The sequence below is a fragment of the Protopterus annectens genome, chromosome 1.part1 (assembly GCF_019279795.1).
Source record: "Protopterus annectens isolate FY-2018-M chromosome 1.part1, PAN1.0, whole genome shotgun sequence".
NCBI lineage: Eukaryota > Metazoa > Chordata > Ceratodontiformes > Protopteridae > Protopterus > Protopterus annectens.
In genome coordinates, this window is record NC_056726.1 from 139,300,777 (window position 1) to 139,313,193 (window position 12,417).

The window sequence follows — 12,417 nt, forward strand, 5'->3', positions numbered from 1 at the left end:
TATCCTTTTTAGATAGATAAGGGAGTTTTTTTTCCTTTATTTATTTTTATATGGGATAAGAACAGGTTCCATGACTTCAGACTGCCCTGTATATGGAAATATTGGGTTTATCAGTATTTAAGCTGACTTTTTACATCGATGAGTACTCGATTTAATGGGGAGGATAATATAATTTTTTGTCCTATTTTCCTGGTGTTTTGGATAAATATTAGATATTTGTTGATTTCTGAGTGGAGTTTTGGATTTCAGATCTTAATTTACAATTGTATGGCTCAGTTATTTATTGAACTTGTGTGTCATCACGCCACCATCCAAATTGCATATACTTATTTGGTGTATCCACTGCTACAGTTAGCATTTGGCATTTGTCTTTTGGCCTTTTGCGTGACGTAGCCAGTATAGGTTGTATAAGTGGACTTATTGAAGTGTTAAGTAAGCATCGTAAACATCAATCATTTTATTTGATTGATTTATTTATTTATATTTTTGTATACTATTAGAAACACTGAGCAACCAGGCACCTTGTTTTGGGGTGCAGTTTATTGGCTATTATTGTGCCCATGTTGGCCATTTTCTGATGCCTCATACCTGGTGAAGAGAACTAAAGTAACATATTGTTTTTGGAATATTTGTGGTATCAGTTGTATAAGACAGTATTGGAAACAGTACCCTAATTTGACTGAAGTGGACAGTGGATTCATTCTGATTTTTTAGGTTCTTATTAGTTATATTGTGGTCTTTTTGGTCGGTGATGGATTTGGCAACCATTATTAAGAGCCTTTCATCGGACTCTGAGGATTTGGGTATTTTTGGCCTGGGGTCAGGTAATGTTAATAATGGCTCTGGTGTTCAGGACCCCACTCAGGATTGTAGATCAGCTTTTATGAAGTTGACTAAAAGTCTTATTACACTAAGAAAAATGTTTGGCATCTTAGGTTGTTTCGGGCATACCATCAGAGCAAAATAGCCCCCAGGGGATTAAGAATAAGGTTGCAACCTATGGTTGCTGAACCAGATGAGTGTCTTTTGGCCCAATGGTCTGAGGCACAACAGGCCTCTATGACTTTTGTTAATATATTGACCAACCATTACAAGAGGAAGGTGGAGGAACAAATTACTCAGGTCTTGAGTTTAAGTAAAGGAATTGAGGATTTTTCATCACTCCCATGTTATAACATTTGTATTGAAAAACTTGGTAATGATCTGTTGGAATTAGATTCTGGGTTGAAGGAAAGAAAAATAAAAAAGTTTACTCATGCTGTAGGAGACTATGACAGAGGTGAGCCTTTTGAGGTGCGTCCCAGGGTCAAATTTGTTACACCTGTCCAAACCCCCAAAAAAACAAGGGTCTCTTGACCTAGGTCTATACTCAAGAAAAGAGATAGGGAGTCTGCCACTTCTGGGGATAAATCATCATCAAACACAGACTGGGAGAATGGCCACACCAGAGTTTCACCAGTTCCCAAGTGGAACAATTTAGAGCACAGTTTGATGGAGGGAGATCCCTTTAGGCACTGATCCCAGAGATGGGGGGGGGGGGGTTAGGAAACATAAAAGACTTCATGGATCTTGGGGGGTATTCTTCAGAATATGACCAAAATTTGAATGTTGATGTGAACAGTGTACACAACAAATCTTCTGTTACATTTAATGAACAACAACTCCAGGTTCTAAATAAAGGTTTGGGTTTTGTGCCAGGTTTTTGTGTTCCGGAGCATCATTTTGCACAAGATGTTATCAATTTTTGCTGTACCCTTAACTTAAGATTGTTTTTTCATAACTTAGAAGGGGAGATGGTAGACCAGTCTGTCTTGGAACTTTTCATTTTAGACCTTCACAGTTCAAGCCACCAGTGTCACCCATTGTACAGTCTTTTCAAAATGAGGTTCTCAAAGACTTACATCTGAATTTGAGCAAGTATAATATGATTAAGGACAATCTTAACCAACAAGAAAGGTCATGTGTTGAACATCTTATTAAGAATCATGACATTGCCATTTTGCCGAAGGACAAGGGTGGGGCAGTGGTGGTTCAGAATTGGGTGGATTATGAGGCAAAGGCAGTGTGACAACTATCTAATGAATCTCATTATATGGCAATGTCCATTGACCCAACCAACAAGTTTAAACAAGACATTGACAAATTTTTGGATCTAGCAGAAGAGGAGGGATTCATTACTCATGATACCTGTTATCACCTCAAGGTCAATCACCCTAGACAACAATACATTTATTTTTTGCCTAAGATCCATAAAGATCCCAATAGACTGCCTGGTCAACCAATTGTCTCTGGTAGAGGCTTCATGACTGAGCCCTTGTCGGAATTTCTCACACAATATCTTAAACCTTTGCTATCCTTGATATGGGTGAGGATACAGGACACCACACCATTTCTTGCCATCATTTCAAATATGCAACTGAAACTGGACTGGCTACTATGTACCTTGGGTGTCACCTCCTTATATACTAGTATCCCCCATTGGGTAGGACTGACTGCTTTGCAATATTGGCTTGATCGGGCGAATATGGACAAACCAGGTTTTAATACTCTTCTGGTTTGTATGGCTGAATTGGTAATCACCCACAATGTCTTTTATTTCAAAGACAAGTGCTTCTGGCAGATCCAAGGTACAGCTATGGGGGCTTCTTTTGCCCCAATATATGCAGACCTGTTTATGGCTTATGTGGAGGAACAATTGATTTATGATATCAATAATAATATCTTTATGAATGAATTAGATATTTGGAGGAGATATCTTGATGACTGTTGGTTGGTGTGGAGAGCGGATGAGGCATTTATATTTGAATTTTTGGAATATTTGAATTCCAATAAGTGGGGTGTAGAATTCCAGCTAACTTATAATAGACCAAAAATCACTTTCCTGGATATGTCAATTAAGAGAACTGAATTAGACACTTTGGAGAGTGAGGTATTTAGAAAGTTTCCTCAGTTCAACATCCTACTTCATGCCACAAGCTTCCACCCATAACATGTCATCAGGAACATCCCCAAATCTCAATTTCTTCATAGTAGGATAATTTGCTCTGATTCCTTCACGTATGCCCACCATCAACAGGAGTTAACAGCCAGATTTAAGAACAGGGGATATCAAGCAGGTGACATTACCAGGACCAGTCGGTTTTCTAATCAACAAGATAGGTTACAGTTGCTATCATATCATCCTAAGTGTATAGACCAATCTCAGGAGCCTAGATTGGTCACCACTTATGGCAGAAACACTAGGAGCTTCATGAATATCATTCAAAGACATTGGTACTTGTTACAGTTAGAAAACACATTAAACAATTATATTAAAGATCAGTGTTCTTATTCCTTTCAGAAGGGGTTGTCATTGGGATCCTTATTCAGTCATTACAAAAGGGTGCATAATTATTTACCTAATCCCCCCACTCAAACAACAGTAACTGGGCAACTTTTGCTGGGTTGTCATCCATGTGGGCACCACTCATATTGTCTGAGGGTGCTCAAGTCAGATAGTTTTACTTCTCATAATTCTCCACATGTTTATAATGTTTCCTTTTTTGCTAATTGCAGTACCAGTTGGGTTATTTATTTAGCCCAATGTAGCTGTTGGGCATTTTATGTGGGACAGACTTCCCGACTCTTTAAATTAAGGGTCGGTGAACATTTAAGTGATATTAGAAACAAAAAAGTTTTGAACTGTTTATATAAACACACACTCAAACATCCCACAGGGATCTTTAGCTTCATGGTCATTGACCGTATTAGGTTTGGGAGTAATGAGGTTCATATTTTACATGAGTTACTAATGAACAAAGAAAACATATGGATTGTCAAATTGGGAGCTCTATTTTCACCTGGGTTGAATGACCAATTCTGAATGATTTTGTAATGGATCATCATTTATATACTTACTATTGGATTCCTGTACACACAGATATCTTGTGATATTCAAATATTTTGTCATATATTATTTTTGCTATTTAGTATTGTAATATATTTTTTATTCACTAGAGGGCACTACTACATTGCACATAAGTGTGTGTGAGTCAATAGACTTTTATATTAATTTTTGTGGTGTGGTTGCTGAAGAAGGCTTTTGCCGAAACCGGTATGACCCACTGGGTTAATTTTTTATTCAGTCTTTATGGAATAAAATATTTTTCTGCCAGAAGGCTACACTGCAGAACTGAGTGCTGGCTTTCTTTCTTTTTTGCTGTTTTGTTGATGTGGTACAGCCATGTACCAGCCACTCGCGCAGGTATATTGTTTGTTGTACGAAAATAAAATTGCCAAAGATTCCAAAGACAACCACAAGGCATTCTATACCTATGTCAAGAATCTAAATGGCAATGCTCAGATCTGCTCTGAGCTTCAGCAGAATGGCATTAAATATACTGATCAAAAGGATATTGCCAATATCCTGGCAGATCGATTTAGTGCCAACTTCACCTTCCATCACCCCCTAAAGGGCCCATCTCAATACCAAAAGATTGACAAATTCTGGTAATCATGGCCACACAGGGAGAAACCGTACTCTCCAAAGCTAAAAATACAGCATCCATGGGACCAGATGACATCCCAGGCTGTGTACTACATGAACTATAAAATGAACTGGCACCTCACCTAAGTGTCATGTTTAATCAAAGCGTCACCTCAGACTTCATGCCATTTGAGTGTCCCACAGCTATAGGCTACAGTTATCCCACTCCACAAGGGGGGATCCACTTTGGATCCCAGGAACTACCATCCCATCAGTCTAACGAGTCTGATCTGCAATGGCATGGAATCCATTATCATGGAACTTATAAACAAAGACAATGGCAAGCTTCAAACACTGGACCCACCCAGTTTGGGTTTGTGAAGGGCCGATCTTGTCTCCTAAACCTGATTGACTTCTTCGAATCAGTCTCCATAGCTGTGGACGAGGGTAAGGCAGTCCACACAGCCTATCTGGACCTCGCCAAGGCCTTTGACACTACCCCCCACTCTGGAATCATAGATAAACTTACTAAGCTGGGCATAAATCCCTACATCACTCGTTGGGTTACCAACTGGCTTACTGACAGAACCCACACTGTAAAAGTAGCTGACTCCAAATCCAGCTCCAGATAAGTGACAAGTGGAGTACCTCAGGGTTCAGTCCTGGGACCACTCTTGTTTGGCGTCTACTTCTCTGAAGTAAAGGCCAACACTAAGGGACTCTGGCTAACAAAGTTCGCAGATGACTGCAAACTGGGAGCCATTTTTGAATGCCCAAATGATGTAGATATTCTACAAAAGGGCCTTACAGAAACAGATGCCTGGTGCCAGAGCCATGGGCTCAAGTTTAATGCCAAGAAATGTATAGTTATCCCCTTTGGAAAAAAACATGTACCCATGAATTACCACATAGGAAAACATCGAAAGTGTGATGAGAGAATTAGGGACACAGGTGGACAGTGGTCTCACTTTCAATAACCACATCGCCACAACAGTCAGGATATCCTTCTATGTGGCACACCTCATCACTAAGGGCTTTTCATCCAGAAAAAAAGTAGGTCATTGTCCCACTGAACTCATCCCTCATTAGACTCATTATAGAGTATAATTCCCCATTTGGTATGTACCTCACAAGACATCTGCAACAGCTGGAAAGGCCACAGAAATACCTCACTAAAAGAATTACAGGCCTAAAGCAGATGCCATATACTGACCGTCTAAAAAAACTCCAGCTATATTCTTTAGCATATCATCTACTCAGAGGCAATCTCTGCTTAACATACAAGGCCATGTCAAACCCTGAGCTGTTGGACATGCTCCATTTAAAGAAATCCCAATCCCTCAGAGCCACACACTCCAGCAATCTAAACCTTGTCATCGCAATGAACAAAACATGCTGGAGGGATAGGCTCCTGACCCAGAGACTCCCCATACTCTGTAATAGACTGCCCATACATGTCATGCAGAGCACTTCCTTGGCCCACTTCAAAAGGAACCTTGATGACTGGATGGGAGAAAGGAAATTCACCCCATGGATCATGTCAGTCACCCTGCTAGACAGGGGTTCAGAGAAGTAAATATTGTGGGAAGAAATATCCAGGGAATTGTTATGGCTAGGCTTGTATATGCCCTAGAGCCGGTAGCCTAGTACCAACTTATGAACCTATGAACCTATGGTTCCATTTAGCATAGTATTGTGCCCTGTGTTAGAGAATAGAGGACTATCACTACAGATCACAGGTTAGAGTGTAATAGCATACAATTGAGTTTCAGACTTCTTACCCTTCAAAGCCTTACTGCAAATGCAAGGCCTGCTGTGATATCACTATGCAAGTCTGTAGAGGGGGGTATCCCATCATTGTTTCCATTTGTGGGCCTTTGCCATGCATAACTTTATGGTTTTCTACAGCTGACTTGCTGGGAGAGTCTGAGGGATGAGTATGGGATCCCCACATTGACATCCATTCATGTGACCTATGATGCCTCCTTAGTTGACCCCTCACAAATACTGCAGTGGGATTTGTCACCTTGAATAATACTGCAGTGTGAGGAAGCCAGTATTTTGCAGACATTTCCTGGTGTTCCATATAGCTGTCAGTTGTCTGCTGCTATCCCAGCAGGCCACCCCATTCCCTTGCATGCATGCAGTATTACCATAGATATGCTACCAGAACATACTAATCCATTTATTTATTGTTAAGAAGACTGACTTACCTTGTGCCTGCGGCAGTTGTTAGGACAGAGCTTGGGGCTGCCTATGTTGAATGCACACAGTACGCTGCCTATACATGGTAAGTTGCAGGTAATGTGATGTGTGTGTCATCCATTTTACTGTGTGTGTGTGTGTGTGTGTGTGTGTGTGTGTGTGTGTGTGTGTGTGTGTGTGTGTGTGTGTGTGAGTGAGAAAGAGGTGTCATTCTGTAGGTCCCTACATTGTCATTGTGTGTGCTATGCATTTCCTCTTTGCCAAGGCCTGAGCATACGGAGTACGCCTCTGTCTGCCTACAGCAGCAGGCTCAGGAGCTTCCTTCTCTGAGTCCCTCTGTGCCTGTGGGGACCTTAGCAATGTTGGATGGGTTTGTGACCCTTCCCTGTGCTGTTCCTGCTGCAACTGTTTCCATAGGATCCTATTGTGTAGCATGGCACATACTATGAACATGTGTGACATGTGGCGGGAGAGTACTGCAAGGCTCCACCAGATATGTCAAGGCAGTGGAACTGTGACTTGATCATCTCAAACACATGCTCTATAATGATCCTGGTTTGTGTGTGTGCCTCATTATGGCATTCTTGGGTGGGTGGGTGTGTGTGCATTTCTGATGAGAGTCATCATCCATGGCTCCAGTGCATAGGCAGCATCTCCCACCAGTTGGCCATACAGGATGTCCCCACTGGCAAATGCCTGGTACAACTGTGATGAATGCCAGATGTGAGAGTCATGATAGCTTCCAGGGCTGCCAGCACACACATTCATGATAATGCCCTGGGCATTGCACATGACATGGCAATTGATGGAGGGGAAGCCCTTGTGTTTTATGCAGACCCTACCCTGTTCACTGGGTGGTGCTTTGATGTGGATGTGCATGCAATCTATCTTGCCCAGTACCTCTGGGTATTCTGCTACATGGTAGAAGAGACGCATATTGCTGGTCCTCTCCTCACAGGTGTTGGGGAAGTAAATGTGCTCACCAGCACATGGTAGGATGGCATACAGGAACTGGTGGAGTACCCTGAATGCAGATGCCTGTGAAACCCCCATGATGTCCCCAGTAGTTCTTTGGAAAGTACCTGTAGCTAGTATTCTTAAGGCTACACATACCTTGGTATCCACTGGGATGAGTTCCCCTCTGTTGGCTCTGGGTGTGAGTTGAGGCTGGTACAGCTCGATGATTTGCTAAAGTATGTCTCTGTCCACCATGTAGCACTCTACTATCTCCAGATCATATAGCCCCTGGTAAGTTACCCTGGGTCTGAACACTCTTCTCCTCCTCGGTCTGGGGCGGTTGTCAGTATTATTCTCCTCACCACCCTCAGCATCTAGCACTTACTGATGGATCAAAGCAATGGCAGCCCCTAACATTTTTTTGGTTAAAATTCCCCCACATGCATACGGCAATGGTGCAGAGTTTGTGGGAAAAATCGGACTGAAAGGTGTTTGCATCGTTTATACATTTGTGCTGCAGATGCTGCCTCTATGATTGGCTGACTATGATGCATTCCACCTCCCAGCTATGTTATTTGTACTTGATTGCTTTTATTCTGCTGATTCCCTTTTTTTTCTTTTTTCCCCTTTCCATTTCCATCTCTTTTAAGCCTCGAGGTGATCCCCGCAAATCCGATGCCCAAATGTAAACAGTCCTGCTATTTTCGGGGTTTTTTTTTTTTTTTTTAGACACAGTGCATGCTATGAAAACCATTTGGCTAAGGTAAACAATGAGAAATGGCCCTCCCCTGGTCACAAACATGCTCTTCATTTCATGGTATAAGTCAATACAACCTGAGACACACTCCCTTGCTTAGCTGTGCTTAGCGAAGCTCAACTGGGAGCCGTGGAGCTCCAATGTGCTTACACCAAGCATGACACACCCCCTTTTCATGTCAGCTCCTCTCCTGCTTACTTCACTGCCTTATAGCTCCTACACGGTTAGGTGCAGTTTGGCACTTGTCTCCTTTTTGTGATTCAGTAAATTTCCCTCATTAGCATACCCCACTGTCTTAGTCCCTAGTTATAGTACTACACCAGATCCTTTCTCCTTAGCAACCACTGTTCCCTGCTATTGTTTTGATTCTGCATGCCATAGATTATAATGGCAAAATGCAGATTTCACTTAGAATTGCCTTTGCATATTTTTTTTTATTTTTGGCGCGATCCCATTTGTGCGCCGCTGCCCTATGCTTAAATGGCTGAGATCGGACAAAAAAATAAACTTTTGATTTTTATAATTCTACAACACTTTTCCATGCCAATGGCCATATATTTGGCCATTGGCATGCCTAAGGATTATAACATATGCTTTACTTTGAGTTGTCATGCCTCTGTTTAGATTTGGCTAGTAGCCGAATACAATTCTGCATGCTGCACTATTCTGCCACAGATGCCTGCCTGCTTACTGGATCACTAATTGACATCTGTTGCATGGATTTTAACAGCAAATGAGATCATTAGCACAATCCAGTTGTGTCCATGGCAGAATAGTATTAGCAGGCTTGTGCATGTCCCCAGGCTTGTTTACTGGATCGCTCGGTGGCCATATTCCATGCAGGAGCAGCTACAATATTCCTGCATGGGAAAAAAAAACCTTTATTGAATCCCATGGATTGTTAATAAATCATTGAGAAGATACTGGCATGAAAAAATCTAGGGAGTTAGGGGGCATTAGGTGGGTATGCCCATTAAGTGGAGTTTTCTCCGAATTATTAATGCAATAATTAAATACCTGAATGTTAATTTTGAGGGGGACAATGGAAGTTTGATAACAAGGTGTAAATTCCAGGATTTTTAGTTTATGCTGATGATTTATTGCTAGTTTCACAGAATAAACACTTATTGTCGTATTTATCTGAGGGAATGGCAAGGATTTAGGGATGGTAGGATTATAAATAAATAAGGAAAAATGTGTAGGGTTTGTGTTGGCAGGTATAGAATCTACTGTATTGGAAATACAAGCTTCAGGTAAAGTGTTCGTAGGCAATGAGAAGGTATGATTTAAAATGGTTAACTTTTGGAAAATTTTCAAAATGTCATTTAAGGAGAAAGCTTAGTTAATAAATAGGACATTTATGGGAATGGAAAGTTATGCAGCTGGTATTTTTATTTTGCCTAAGGAAAAGGAAAAAGAAATATTGCATATTTTTCCAATTTTTATCGGGATCCTAATTAAATCCCATCAGAGGAAATATTATTTACAATGATGTAACAAATCTGGGATTACATTTAGTTCATCCAGAAGTTTTTCTAGTATCACCACACATGTATTATCTGTTACAAAGCATTAAAGACAGGAACAAAAATTGTTGCATAATTTTTTAAAATAAAATATATCAATCTTTTCTGGATAATTATGAAAAAAGGAAAAAGGGTAAGATTTTATGGGGAAATAAACATGAAGAAATTTCAGAATATGATGCATCAATGGAAAATAAGTTTACATAGTCTGGTGGCTGATAGAAAATCATGGTATACACACATTATGGAACTTTTCTGTTATGGAGATGGATATGTTAAGAGAGGTACATAAGAAAGAGAGGGAATTAAAAGTAAAGTAGCAGAAATAGGAGAAAATCAGAATGGTCTGACTTTTTATGGCAGCTACTCTTACTAAAATTACCCATTAAACAAAATATGAAGTATAAGCCGTTTGTAAAAAGATGGCGTCATAAGCTAAGGGATGATGTAGAAGATGATGATGAGCATTTTTTCTTAAAATGTACTCACGGTCATTGCTTTTGGGATATGTTTTACAAGGCATTCCCATTTCAGGTAATAAAAAATATATCACTGTCTATTATAAGGTTTGGAATGCATGGGATTCAATGGGGTGCAACTTGCAAGTATTGAGAAACTACACAGAGTGTTTTTTATGATTTGCAAGATGCCAAGAAGTATTGTATAATAAGATGTGTTGTTTGACTGAAGTTTTGCATAGACTAAAATTACGGTTATGGACAAAAGAGTGAAGGTGGTGAATTATTATTGCTCATTTTTTTCTTTCTCAGCTGTTTCAATTTTAAATGCTATCCTGCTTTTTGAAAGCACATATTTATGTTTATAAAACAGAATCCGTATTGCACATATATCTTTTGTACATTAGTAAATGTGTTACTTTGTATAAATGTGAAGAACCCTACTTTTTCATTAAGTGCCATGGGATATTTTACACACACCTAAGCTCTCAGCAACTCAGGCAGATGAGGCATGGTTTAGCATCTCATCCAAAGGACAGCACATTCAGGACTGCAGCAGCCCCACTTATACTGCACTGCCATGTCAGAGAACTAATCCCTCTACCTAGTGCAGGAATAGAACCCACAAACTTCTGTGAGGGAGGGTGATTGGGTTACCTGTCGAGCTACTGACACTGCTTTGTGTTCCCTAACTATAGGGAGAACATGATGATTGAATGAGAGAGAGAAAGAGAGAGAGAGAGAGTTGTCCACATAAGTCCCCAGGTCACTTATGACTGCATCAGAGAGGAGTACGACTTATAATATATAAGGTGGGAGCAGCTTTTTTGCTGAGCACTACTATGGTGCACTTTTCTGCATTTAATTCGAGACGGTTGTAACTTTTAAAACATACTACAATATATAACACATGAAGCACTGAAGCAATCCCATCAGTCCTGACAGTAAAAGTAGTTTAGCAGTATGTTTCCATACCAGTACTCAGAAATGTCAGTTCAGAAGTATATGTTGATGTTGTGCTACCCTGTGATAGCTGCATGCCAATTGGGCCCACACGATTTTCCATCCAGGATGGCTACTGCCTTCATTCTCACCCTAGCTACACTTTTGCATGTGGTACCCCACTGGTTTCAATTTTCCATTCTGGGCAGGTGTTATCAACTTTCGTAACTTAGGGTCTGTTGGAATGCCAGTTTCCAATCCTGCAAACAATGTAGAAGTTTACATTACGTTTGTCTAATTTTTTAGTAATCCAGCAAGGGTGATGGCATCAAAAGCTTTGGCCTGGTCAAGATATCTGACAGGCATGGCATGCATGATGTGACTATTGTTCACAGCCTCGGTAAAGTTTTTAAAAAATGTTACTAGATTCCACAGACAGGACCTGCCCTTCATAAAAATGAACTGTGTGGTGTCTAAATGAATTAAGTTGTCTAAGTGTGCATAAATGAGTTAGTGAATGAGTGCTGCTATGTATTCATTGGCTTTTCATATAAAGCTGATGATGATGTTTTGCCTATAATTACCTGGGTCTGTAGAGGGGCAACCTTTGTCTAGGGGAATTGTAGTGGTTGTTCTGGCAACAGACATAAAACCTGTGGATAGGATGAAGTTGGTCAGTTTATGCAGAGGCTCAGTCAGTGGATGCTTACCACTGGTAGGAATATAGCCTGATATGTTTTCTGGTTCCATAAAAAGTATTATTTGTAGCCTTTGATAATGTTTTTAAGACATGCTCCAAATCTGTAGCATTTGATAATGTTTCTAAGACATGTTCCAAGTTAATTTCAGGGAAACTACATTTCAGGGTTAGTGGGGGCAACATTGTGGGTAGGTGTTATAAAGTTAGCAATACATTTGTCTATTAACACTTTGTATATTTTAGGATACAAATGTGTGACACTTTTATGCATAAGTTCAGCCTATTGTTGGCCATGATTCCTTCATTTCCTGATATAATTACAGAAAGATTTATCATTTCCTTTAAGATATATAGTGACTTTAAGCTTGTATTCTGCTATACATTTTCTAATAATGCTGTTAAGTTTT